The sequence below is a fragment of the Furipterus horrens genome, unplaced genomic scaffold, assembly GCF_987537825.1.
Source record: "Furipterus horrens unplaced genomic scaffold, mFurHor1.1.pri manual_scaffold_12, whole genome shotgun sequence".
Classification (NCBI taxonomy): Eukaryota; Metazoa; Chordata; class Mammalia; order Chiroptera; family Furipteridae; genus Furipterus; species Furipterus horrens.
Window position 1 is genome coordinate 27,271,549 of NW_028327182.1, and position 12,707 is coordinate 27,284,255.

Below are 12,707 nucleotides of genomic sequence, written 5' to 3' on the forward strand. Positions count from 1 at the left end.
ATCTTGTCACACTTGATTTATCTTTGGTGAGATGAATTTAAAGTAGATAAAATGAAAGAACTAAATAGGAGAGCTAAAACATGGTGTGAAATTTATCTTATCTATGAAGTATGGTTTAGTCTAGGGACTTGTAAATTCATCTCCCTTCATGATCTCTAAGATAGTGTGAGTTTTGAGGTTAAATAACAGGGTATATGGAGCAATTTTCCTTGGATTTGTTGGACACAGGTTTGTAATACACCGGTATTCCTGCCTATGAGAGGGAAAAAACACTGCAGTGACCTCAGTGGGACTGGGGACTTATGGAGATGCTTCTTGTAAGACATCCAGTGAATTAAATTATTCATGATTGAAATAAAATTTCAGATCAAAATATTAGAATCTAAAATGTATTTACCTAAATCCATGTTTATAATGAATGTGACATAAAAGGCAAATATTAACTGTTATCTTCTTTAAGTCAAATTTCAGCCAAATATGTCCTCATTCAGAATAAACTATATATACAAGGTAAAATTCCCTAGGTCTATCTGGCAATGAATATTAACCAATATAGAATATACAAGGGGCAGCAGAAAATGTCCACTGGGACTTAAAAAATGTTAGAAGTGGGAAAATAATATCAATACACCCCATAACAATTTGAGTTTAGCTAATGAGAAAGGTAAAAAGATCATTGTGATTGATGGTAAATTAACAAGGAATGAATAGTGTAGTGCACTTGATAGCAGGGTCTGATATAAATTATCCAAAAGATGCTATAGGCTAATGGAGACTGGTGTAATGCAACTGATTGATTGTGCTAGTACTTTGTTTTCACACTTCTTTTAGCAGAGGAAAATAAAACTCATGTTTGTTTTTATGTGGGTTGAAATTCAATACATGTTTACCACATTGTCTAAGGTACAAGTACTAGTGTACTTTTGTGGGCATAGTATTGGTAAGATCAAGCTGAATCACCATCTTGTTGGCATTATAATAGTAGCAGAATGGGAAAAAGAACTCCCCGCTCCCTCCCAAAAAAAAGATTGACAACAAAAGTTACCTGTAAACCTTATAAAAATGGTTGATAGATTTTGAAAATTCAAAATTGGCTAACTTTATAAAATTTTGAGGGTCATTTGCCTGGTGTTTCAGAGATCTTTCCAAAACTAGAACTTAATTATTATTTCTGAAGAATTTGAGTATGAAGAAGTCAGCATTTAGTGGATATATTTCACTCTGAATTATGCATCTTCCTAACTTTTAGAATCATATTGCCTATTTAAAATAGGCAAAGTGAAAGAAGAACTAAGTGACTAGGCAAAAGACAATTCAAAAGGACACATGAACAACGTTTTCATTGTGGGATATTAAAAAGTGCTGTAAACAGGCTTGTCCTGGGTCACTGAGACCATAATATTCAAACGAACATATGATAGTAGACATATTACCAACTCACCACTGTGCTCATTGGACTTGATAGGAGACGTAAGATCATGCCTCCCTGAGCCCCTCATTATAGGTTACTAGGATTATAGACCTAAAAGCTACCAAATGTTGCTGCTGTCCATACAATGCTCTTTACAGTAGAAACTATTCACTTTGAATTGGAACTAGTAGAAACAGCATGCAACTCTGAAGGCATACAGGATACATTAATGAGTTTTCTTTCTTAAGTATCTTGCAAGGGATTTATGGGTGGGAAAAGGTTAAATGATTCAAGTAAAGTCATCAGCAGACAAATAGAAACTCTGAGCCGGTGATGGAGACAATTGAAACTCGAATGAGAAGGCTTCCCAAGAGTTTATTTATCAAGTAAAAATACTGTGTGTGTCTACTGTACATAAAGGCATGTATATGCACACACACACACACACACAAATGTACATACTGTGTACTATAGGTGTTATCTCATGACAATCATCATATAATATAATTAGCATTTGTATGACAATTAACCAACCTTAAGACCTTTTTTTCTCTCATGCCTATGGCTGAATGGTGGCATGACTATATGGCTCTTCTTGACAAATAATGCAAGCCACATGGTGTACTTATGACAACTCTCAGAAGAATGTGACTTTTAGCAACTCAGCTGGTAGACAAAAAACTCTTAGAAAAATAGAAAAAGGAAAATATGTTCAATAGTCTTAATTACTTGCAGTAGTACATTTAGCTTTTGTACAAGAACTAGAAGCTTATTCTAAAGGGATGTTTGTAGATTTCTCCAAATTGTTGGATAGTGGTGCTAGTCTACCTATGTGCTTGGTTAATTGGGTCATACACAACTGGAAAATTAAAAATACCCTCATGTGGAGATCTATGATTTTAAGAGGACTTCTAGAACTCTAAAGAATGAATAAGAGGTAGTATATGTGGGATGGTCCTAAAAGACCTAATAGAAAATTTTGAAGGGACCAAAATAGAATGTGTAAGACAATATTTGAGGAAGGCTACCCAGGTGGGGCCAAGTGGACCTGGCTAAGTAAGCTTTGGGGGCTACAAGAAGAGAAAGATGGATACTATGATGCTAAGGACTTTGAGGATTTCTGTAAAAAGTGGCAGAGAGAAGAGCTTAAGTTGGGGAAATATAGGAATCTGTTGGTAAAAGCAGAGACTAAGCATAGTGTTCTGTATATTAAGCTGAAACATACACACATGCATTCAAGTGGATGTAAAGGTCAGAGACAGTGAGCTGAGGCTGACGGTGAAAAGTGGAAAAGACAGATTCAGATGATCCAAGAGATGCAGCACTGGCAGCATTCCACTAAGTGAGGAGCAAATCAGCTCTGGCTTTTCTCAACAGAGGTCAGCCATCCATGGGCTATGCTGGGAACAAAAGACTGTCAACCATTGATGAATCTGCTTATATTTTATCAGATATCAGCTTTGAAAAGACTGATGAATTGCTGGATTGGGATTCTTCTTTGGAAAAGTGTTTCAAACTGCAAAAGAGAGAAAAGAGGCACTCCAACAGCCAACAGTTTATTGATGGTCATTCAGAACCTATAAAAAAAACAAAAAAAACAAACAAGTCATTCCATTGGCTTCACAGTAGACCAAGAGAATAAACCTGAAGTTGCAAAAACTACAGTAATTGTTCCCAGTGATGGCAGGTCCATTAAAACTGCATCCACTATTAAAACGGTGGGTGCCATATTGGACAAGCAGTCAGAATAAAAGAGGTACTTGACAGCCTTGGAATAGTGACTGTGCCTTGAATATGAGGCAGCTGAAACCATGAACTGAGACAGACAGTTCCAGCACTCTGCAGAGCAATGGAAGGATGTGTCTCCATGACTTTGTCTCTAAGATGGTTATAAAACTTGAATCTTGTGTTCCATATAGAAAGCAGATAAAATATGATAAGCTGTTTCTGAAGTGGTGAGACTATCATGTGGTCTCTCATCCAGAATGCTGGGACCACTGTCCCCTTCCCTGCATTTCTACCATGAGAGGAACACCTGTTAAGACTGAAGAGGGAATGCTGGAAGATTATATGTCCTAGAATTCTCTGGCAATCCCCTCCATTATCGTCCACTGAATAAATGAGATTGAGCAGAGAGGGTTGACCGAGATAGGCCTGTATCAGATCTCAAGCTGTGACCTGACAGTAAAAGAACTGAAGGAGGAATTTCCAAGAGTGAAAACTATACTGCTCCTCAGAAAAACAGATGACATCCATGCTATCTGTAGCCTCCTGAAAGACTTCCTTTGAAACCTCAAAGAACCCCTTCTGACCTTATGGCTAAACAAAATCTTTATGGAAGCAGCAGGAGTCATAAATGAGGACAACACAATACCTGACATGTACCAGGCAGTTGCTGAACTGCCCCAGAGCAAGATAGACACCTTCGCTTTCCTCATGATTCACTTGCAGGAATGGCTCAGAGCCCGAACACTAAAATGAATGTTGCCAATCTGGCTACAGCCTTTGGTCTTACAGTGGTTTCCCATGCTGTTCCCAATCCAGGTCCAGTGACAATGTTATAAGACATGAAGCATCTACCCAAGATGATAGAATGCTGGCTTTCACTGCTCCTGGAATACTGGAGTCAGTTCATGATGGTGGAGCAGGAGAACACTGACCCCATGCATATCATGAAAACTCCAATGCCTTCTCAACACCACAGACACCAGTTTTTTCAGTAAGTTTACTGGGGCCTGTAAACTTACATCCTGAGCATCAGCTTCTCAAGGTTCATTCATCCAACCCTTTGTCACAGAGTCTGCTTCACCCTCACTGGGAACACACCCAGATCTGGGAACAAAGGCAAGTCTACCACTAACCTAGGATGACAAGACAACTCTCTTGCTTTTCCAGTGCTCAAACTAAGTCATTTACTGACTGCAGAGAAGGGTGCACCTGTACTCTTCGTTCTGCAGCCTCCTGTATTAGCTACTACTTTTAGCATTCTCCAAACTTTTAATCAAGTTTAATTGTGCATGGGGGGTTTATTAAAACTATATATATATCTCTAAGAAAAAGACAATATCTGAAGTAGCAATCCAAGTATAAAAGTTAAATCCCATGGAAGTTGCCAGAATATGCAATTAGTCTGAATAAAGATATGTTTCTTTCTTCTCTGCTGAAGTATCAATAGTTGCCTATGATTTTTTAGGATGACAACAGAAAAAGATCTTTTTTTAACCTTTCATGAAGCGAATTCCACAGGGACAGAGTCCAGCTGACAGTTTTCAGGTGGATCATAATGAACTATTACTTATAGCTTCTAGAGAATTTCTAAGGGTCCTGATAGGCCTTGGGACATACTCTACTTTTTATTATAAATGTTATTATTAAAAAAGTGGTAAAAAATGTTACAGAAAGAAGAAACAATGTGAGTTATTTAACTTAAGAGCATGCATATATATTTTCTCAACTCAAGAACCTACTTTGCAATGACTATGATATACTAATCAGCTAAAAGATCATATTATTTGGACATATATCATTTATTCTCATCTTCAGAGTAGTGTTTTGATAAGAAATTTAGAAAGTAAACTAGAAATTTTAGAAGTAGAAAAAAGGAATAAAGAGTTTATCTGCATGATCAGGTGACTGGATTTAATATTTAAAGAAAGGAAATATAAAACAGGGTCATTTGGAGTAAAGAAATGAGAATGCATGTGTAGGAAATGAAGCCATAGTGCAACTCTCTGTATTTCCCACTTAAAAACTTTCTGTTTTTCTTCTACTGTAGAATCTCATGGAACCAAGGGCTTGCTTCAGTTTGTTGGCTTCTGTTGAGAGAGACAATTGGCACATGGCATTATCTCTAAGACTTCAAGTCTTGTAGTACTTACTCCAAAATAGTTCTCTGCTTGGATAGGCCTTAAGTTGGTCTATGTTTGGTATAAAGGATATCTCTATTACTCACAAGTCAAAGAACGTAAATAAATGAAAGAGAAGACATTGGCGCAGTTAACAGCCTTTGCCAATTTTATGGTTGAGTACTGTACCTGAAATCTTCAATTCAAACCAGGTAGAAAGAGTCAGGGAAACTCTGGGATAAATAAAAACAGGGGAAGTGGTAGCTTAATATAAAGGTACTTGGAAGTCAGGGATAACACCAGAATAACTGATAATATTTGTCCCCTGAAGAATGTCTCAAGTCAAGAAAATGACTGAAGTTAGTTTTTATTCCCTGGGGAAGAACACTAGCACTATATCCTTCTGAAAAATATCCCTTGAACTGAAAATAAGGTAGAAACTCTACCAAAAAATTCTGTCTGTGTAATCTGGAGAGAAAAAAAGATGATGCAGAAGTCTCTAATGACCCTTTTGAATTTTGGTCATTTGGACCATTCTTTTACTTAAACGTTTATAGACTATGCTCACTAGTCAACTCCTTAGGTGATCATCTCAAGGATATATTACCTTTTAACTGTGCATATCTGTAATTGTACAATATTTGATCATCTGTGCATCATTAGATAACTACAAATCAGGCTGATACACTGCCGAAACAGTTGCTAGAATATGAGGGGTGTTGCATTGCTATGGCTTGTTTGGTATGCCAGAGCTTGTGTTGTACTGATCCATATACTAAATGTAAATCTGATGAACTCAAGAATGGGCCTTGAATAAAGGTCGATGATGATGAAGGGAACTAATATAGAAATGATGCAGAGTCCATACTGATGTTCTATTCTAGAGCTAAAAAAAAAAAATCCTCTTTAGCTGTTCCTATGGTACATATAGACTGAGTAGATTTTAGGAGCGCAATATGCAAATTAATAAATTTTTATTAGCTACAGTAAGACTTTTATGTGAAATGCAATTTTGCTAGATTACAGTCATGCTCCATAGTAGCAATGGCTAGTGATAAAGTCAACACTAACCCCAATGGTCTTAAAGAGATTCAGAAACTATTGATTTATAACTAAGTGTTTTGAGCCAAACATAAATAGCATTTTTGGAAGCATGCCACAAATTTGAGAAGTACCTATTGTCTCATACAGAAATTTTTAAGAAATTACTTTGGCAAGAAACTAGCCAAATTTGGCAAGACTTGGAAAGGTGTGTGGAGCACTTATATACATAAAATGATGAGGCAGTTTCCTGAGGGATGCTTTGGGAGAAGGCATCACGTCTTACTTAGGATGAATTGGCTATCTTATGTGCTGCTAAACATGGAGTTGAGTATGTTGTGAAGTGAATAATTGAATATGATGGAAGTCTGACATAGAGGATCCTACGCATCTAAATAAATAGTCTGAAAAACCCAAACTGTGTGGTGTCACAAAGAAGCATTGACTAGGAAAGGCTTCCTGATAATACAGTTGGTGGGAACAGGGCAAATATAATCTTCTGTAAGTCATACCAGTAGGAAGTAGATGGACCATAGTACACAATGCTATTGAAAATTTAATATTTATCAAAGCTGATTGTAACTGGGTTATGTATGAATGGAGCATAGACTCAATTATTGAACAGTAAATTAATGAACAGTAAATTTTACTAACTACTTCTTCTATTGGAGATAAATAACATAAATGAGACACCATTGATATGTTATGAGTTGGTATTTAGTATAAAAATATTACTTTAATAACACATCTGATATTTGTTGGTTGTTTGAGAGATACTGAGTAGAAAATTATATATTCCAATAATAAATCACAGAATGGAATGTTATTTGGGATTATTTTAATCCTCAATTGATGTAGGTCCCATGGAAATTGCATAGACCAAAGAGAAAATTAATTTATTTTCAGAATAATTATATACACATTTCTCATATTTATTTTTGAAAAGCAAAATTAGTGATTAACAAAGGGGTGAAAAGTAAATCAAATTGGTTATGAAATATTAAAAATGTGAAAAGATGTAATCAAGACTAACATATCTAGTCAATCATGCTAACACACTGAATTTTACATATTCTTTTGTGTGTGTGTGAGTAAACAATGAGTTCTTTATATTTTATTAATTAATTTGTAAGTCATTATTTAATTGGGAAAATAGTGAGCAGTACCTAGTCATTCTGTATTTTTATTACTGAATTTTACATATTCTATTGTCTATAGAAAATCTCTTTTTGTCTGCAATATCAAAAATATATGTTTCAAAAGGGATATAAAAGGGTATTAAAAGTATATTATATTCAGAATTCAACGGTAGACTGTTGTTAAAGGATTAACAATAGGTCTGAATTCACATTCCAGACCCAAGAACAACTAAGAGTAAGACTCTGGATTTACTTTCTTGCAACTCTGCCCTCTGGAATGTGTTGAAAATCTAAACAATGATGTACCAAGCATATTATATATAGTTATCAGAATTGTTCATTGTTAAACTCCATGGGTAAATTGTTGCTGCCCTGGGAATGATGCAACTTGACACATATGGCTAGAAATTCATGGGAAAACAGTATAAAAGTTATGTGAGAAATGAAAATGGTTGTTTCCCAGAATGGCTGTGCCTTCTGAAGCCTCTTGTGCATTCAATTGTGCCCTGTGTAGTGGAGACTTCTGATAGGATTGACTATTTTGAAACCCATGAATGCAGCTGTTATCTTGTTGTATGATGTATTCTCATATTCCCTGCTTTCAAATAAGTAAGAAAGTGAGAAAGGGAAAGCCAGGTAGAAGTCACAGTATTTTTGTAACTAATTTTAGAGGCGACATCCAATAATTTTGCCATATTCTGTGTGTTAGAAGTGAGTCATTGGATCTAGCTCAAAATCAAGGAAAGATAATTATATAAGGGCATGCATGAATACTAGGGGGGCAATCCTGGGAACCAGCTTGGAAGTAACCTACCATACTTATGAAAAGAAAATATTCAGGCAACAAGTTAATATTTGTCTGGAAGTGAGTTCATATGACTTATAGGTTATTTTTAGTTTTATATTTCTATAAAACTATAATTTAATAGTGGAATTAGAGAAATTATATTTTTATATTTTAGGTTGATTTTCTTTTACTGATAAGACTCAGAAGATAAAAATTCAAAAGAGTAAAAATTCTTACTATTCTTGTAATTTTGAAGCACTTAATCTCATATTTTTAAAAGTTTTTAAAACATTTTAATTACTTGATGTTTCATTTTTAGACATTTTAATAGTATCAGTTATTAGATTGACATTTTAAAGAAAAATATTTTCTCAGCCACAGTATAGTTCTGAATTATAACACTGCACAGGTAGAAAGAAAATGTCTACTGACCTTTAAAAAATTTATTTCTTACTCCATCTTAAATGTCTTTCCAAAGCAGGGAGCCTCAACTTGACTTATTTATTATTTATTTATTTTTTTGAGTGGAAAAGTCACCTTAACCAAAGTCCTTCAGTTCTATAGCTGAGGAAATGAAAACTTTGGGAAGCCCAAGATCTCACCTTCGCATTGCTATCTCATGAGAGAGCCAGGCCTATGGCTCAGATCTAAGAGGTGAAATGCACTCTCTTTTTTAACTTTTTGTATCTTTTATAAATTTATTTCAAATAAAATTTTAAGAAGCTCTCTAGTTAAATACATTTTAAAATATTATCGCATATTGTCAAAACTTTTGCCCAAATCTATCTGATAGGTTTTTCCTTTAAATGAAAATTTCCCAAACATGGCAAATATTTTTTCTTAACTTATTTCATAAAGAATTTTGTAATTACAAAATATTTTACATTTATCTTTATCTATCTGCAGTTTATGAAGTCTGAATTAAAGCCAGTCTAACTCTTAAGTAAATGTTACATCAGTTTATACTTGTTCAAAATAAACATTTTTTATATTTGTCCTTCTTATATACAATTATAGTCATCTTATTGCTAAACCTAGGATATTTTTAATAAAATGAAGCAAGTACTTCTTAATTCTAAGTGCCTATTTAGTTTTTTAAATACCAGATTTCTACAAAATGATGTTTTTTTTATTCTAATACACAAAATTAAGTTGTTTTAATACTAATACAAAGATATAGAAACTTTTTTAATATACGGAAAACTTATTGAAATATATATGAGATTTCAATGCCTGTGGTTATTTTGGCTCTGTGTGGAAAGGTGCCAAAGATATACATATTTTTTAATACTCTAAATTGACTTTTTCAAAATCCATCAAAACTGATGGCTAAGTTACAGATATTTGAATAACTGATTTAGAGCAATTATTCTGAATGACCTCATAATATTAAAGTAAATAATGTACTCTATTTCACCTCTATCGATGTAAGCAGGATACAAGCAAGTGAAAGTCACAGATGTGGTGTCCTTGCTATTTCCGTCTACATACAAATATATTCGGAGCTTTAAAAAACATACCTCTCTGGTTTTCTAAGCCTTTTCAGTACAAAGTAAGCATCTGTGTGATTGGTTGCTGGGTTAAGAGGTTGCATAGATTACTAGGTCAAGCTGCATTTTACATCCAAATTAATGTCACAACTGTAACAAATTGGGATGCTCAGCTATTGTCAAACAATGTAGGGCCAAGGTTGGCAAATTAGTTAGTATTAGCATATAGACCTTTTGGCAGGAAAGGAAAGCTCTTTACTTGAAGTGGGGCATTCTACAGAATTTGTCAACTAGAACCTGTCACTGATCTCATTATCTCATTTGTCTTATTTAGGCGAAATTGGCAGTAATGTCTTCATGGTGAATGTTTGTTTTTACAAATGAGCAATGAAGCAGAATCTGGGGAAAACAACACCAACACAGCTGTATTGCAAGTTTTTAAGGTACTTCTGGAGCTGGATTATTAATCTTTAGCTATAGAAAATTTTCTTAACCTCTTTGCTTTGTCTTATATTTAAAACTTGCAGCTATTAGGACACCTCACACAGCAATTAGAATTCCTTAAGTCTATTGACCAAAAATGCATTGATCATTGAGAATGTGAAAGATGTATTTTTTTATACTGTGTAAATTAAGGAATAAGAGATTATTTTCAATATCCATTATTTTATTATTGTAAGTTAAAGTTTCCTTTCACAATCTTATTTGGCCAAATTATATACCTTATGCACCTATGTAGATATCTATATATGTACAAAAGAACCACACAAATACACACATATATGTACAGACACACAAACTCACTATAATATGATTCCTTCTGATAAAAAATGTAAGACAGCTTATATCAGTTAGCTTGTGAACAAAATATTTTAGAAAATTAAGTAATAGAAGGACACATTTTTCTTTGTATAGGAACATATAAACACGGACTTACATGAGCACATATACATACAGCCTCAGAATAGTACAGTGTATATAGATGTGAAAGTAATGCATTAATAATATGTATACAAACTATTTAATACTTTTGCTCTGACTAGATCAGCTGGATTATACTATATGTAAAAAATAAAGTCATATTGAAATCTTAGCAAAAATATAATTAAAAAGATATTTTGGTTAATGCATGTAGAAAACCAAAATGCAGAAAAAAATAATAAATGCTACATCATATAATTTTTATAGAGTTATTTAGTTATATAATTTTACATTAAACATTTTTGAAATTACAGCTTAAGTTCTACCAGACAAGTGTTTCCATGCTCTATACTCCAAGTTTTTATATACTTCATAATTATAGATCTTGAAAGAAATATCTGCTCAAACTTATAGATAAATTGTTTCTGGATGAATTAAAATTCCATGTGAAAACAAAAGAGTGAATAGCTTTTTACTAAAATGAGTAGTAATAGGAAAAAATACAAAAAGAGTCACTCTGTTTTTTATTTAAAATGTGATTATTGAGATATTGTAAGGAAATTCACAATCTACAGTTTGAGTTCATACACAAGAAGAAGTTTGTTTTTTTGTTATAGATATTAATTCATATTAGTTCTTCCTTGGGTTATAAATGTATAAACATCAAAACTCCATTTGCTTCAATGTCAGTGAAAATAATAGCATGTCACTTATGTATTATAGTAGAGACTCCATGTTGAAAATGCTAGTAAATTAAATACTGGCCTTAGTGGTTATAATAAAAATATATTAAATAAATTACTTTATAAATTTCCCAGAAAAATGTACTTTTAACTACACAAGAATTAAATCATTTGTAATTATTAATACATCTAAATTTAAAATTACATTTTTGCCTACTAATATAAAAATTTATTTTTATTTTAAAAATACAATTTGTTTATAGTTCACATAAAGACAGAATGAGTGAATTTAGGGTAGGTTATATTTTTGTGTCATTGAGGTCTGATCAAAACAAATACTGAATTATGCAGAGTATTCTGCTTTATAGAAAATCTGACAATGCTTTATTGAGGTATAATGGATGAATAAAAATTGGTATATTTAAGGCATACAGCATGATAAATGGATAGCATCTTTTAATTTCTGACATGACCACATGCTCCAGGATCATCTTATGTTTTCCCTACCCATCCTAGAATCAGTCATTTACCCAGGGTTTAACTTATATCTTTTTAGCTTATGTACTTTGAGCACAATTCCCCCCCAAAACAAATGTAAAATATAAGAAAACCTATGGATATTTACTGGTTAATGAGCATGAAACTGATTTTACTAATAGGAGAATATCTTCTGTACCACAGAAAATTGATGGAGATTATTTACTTATAGAAAATAATATAAATGAGAACATAACTAATGGACTGGAGCTCAGTTAATGGAGTTCAGCATATTGCTAGACATTTTTAAAATTAGAAATTTTAAACCCAATTATTTTTTGAAGAATATGAATAATACTAATAAAAATCAGCATTTAGTTTTGAGAAAGAAATATACAAGGTGGAGTGAAAGTAGGTTTACACTTGTGAGCATGTGAAACAAAGTTTATTCTTGTATTATTATTTATTAATTTTTGTATTGTTTTCCATACAAACAACTGTAAACCTACTTTGCCTCAACATGTACAGCTTTTATTTATCAACACTATACATAGCATTGTGCTACAGAACACTGCCATCCTAAATGTTTAATCTAAAAGCTACTGTGAACTCTTTTTCACATCAAAAGACAAAGGAGAAAACTGGATCCTGAAAAGGTGTAGTATATTCAGAAAGAATAACTATCAATCATTATCAAATACAATCTGCAAACTCCCAATAAGCAGTAACTACTGCAGTAAGACTTGGGACATGAAAGTGAACTGCTAAAGCTTATTTTGTAAGCTCTAGTTATTTAAAACAGAGAAGGAAAACTCTGGTTCCAAAAAACCTCCGCTGCCTTGCGGCATACCTCTTTAGGGGAAAGGCTAAGGGAGTAAACCCCGACAGAAAATCCGGAGCCGGAGTCCCTAAG

At 33.4% G+C, this 12,707-nt stretch overlaps 1 pseudogene; it reads left to right on the top strand.

Annotated features, from left to right (window-relative positions):
• The first annotated feature begins 2,409 nt into the window (after positions 1-2,409).
• Positions 2,410-4,422, top strand: LOC149995975 (rac GTPase-activating protein 1 pseudogene; annotated as a pseudogene).
• Positions 4,423-12,707: the final 8,285 nt, after the last annotated feature.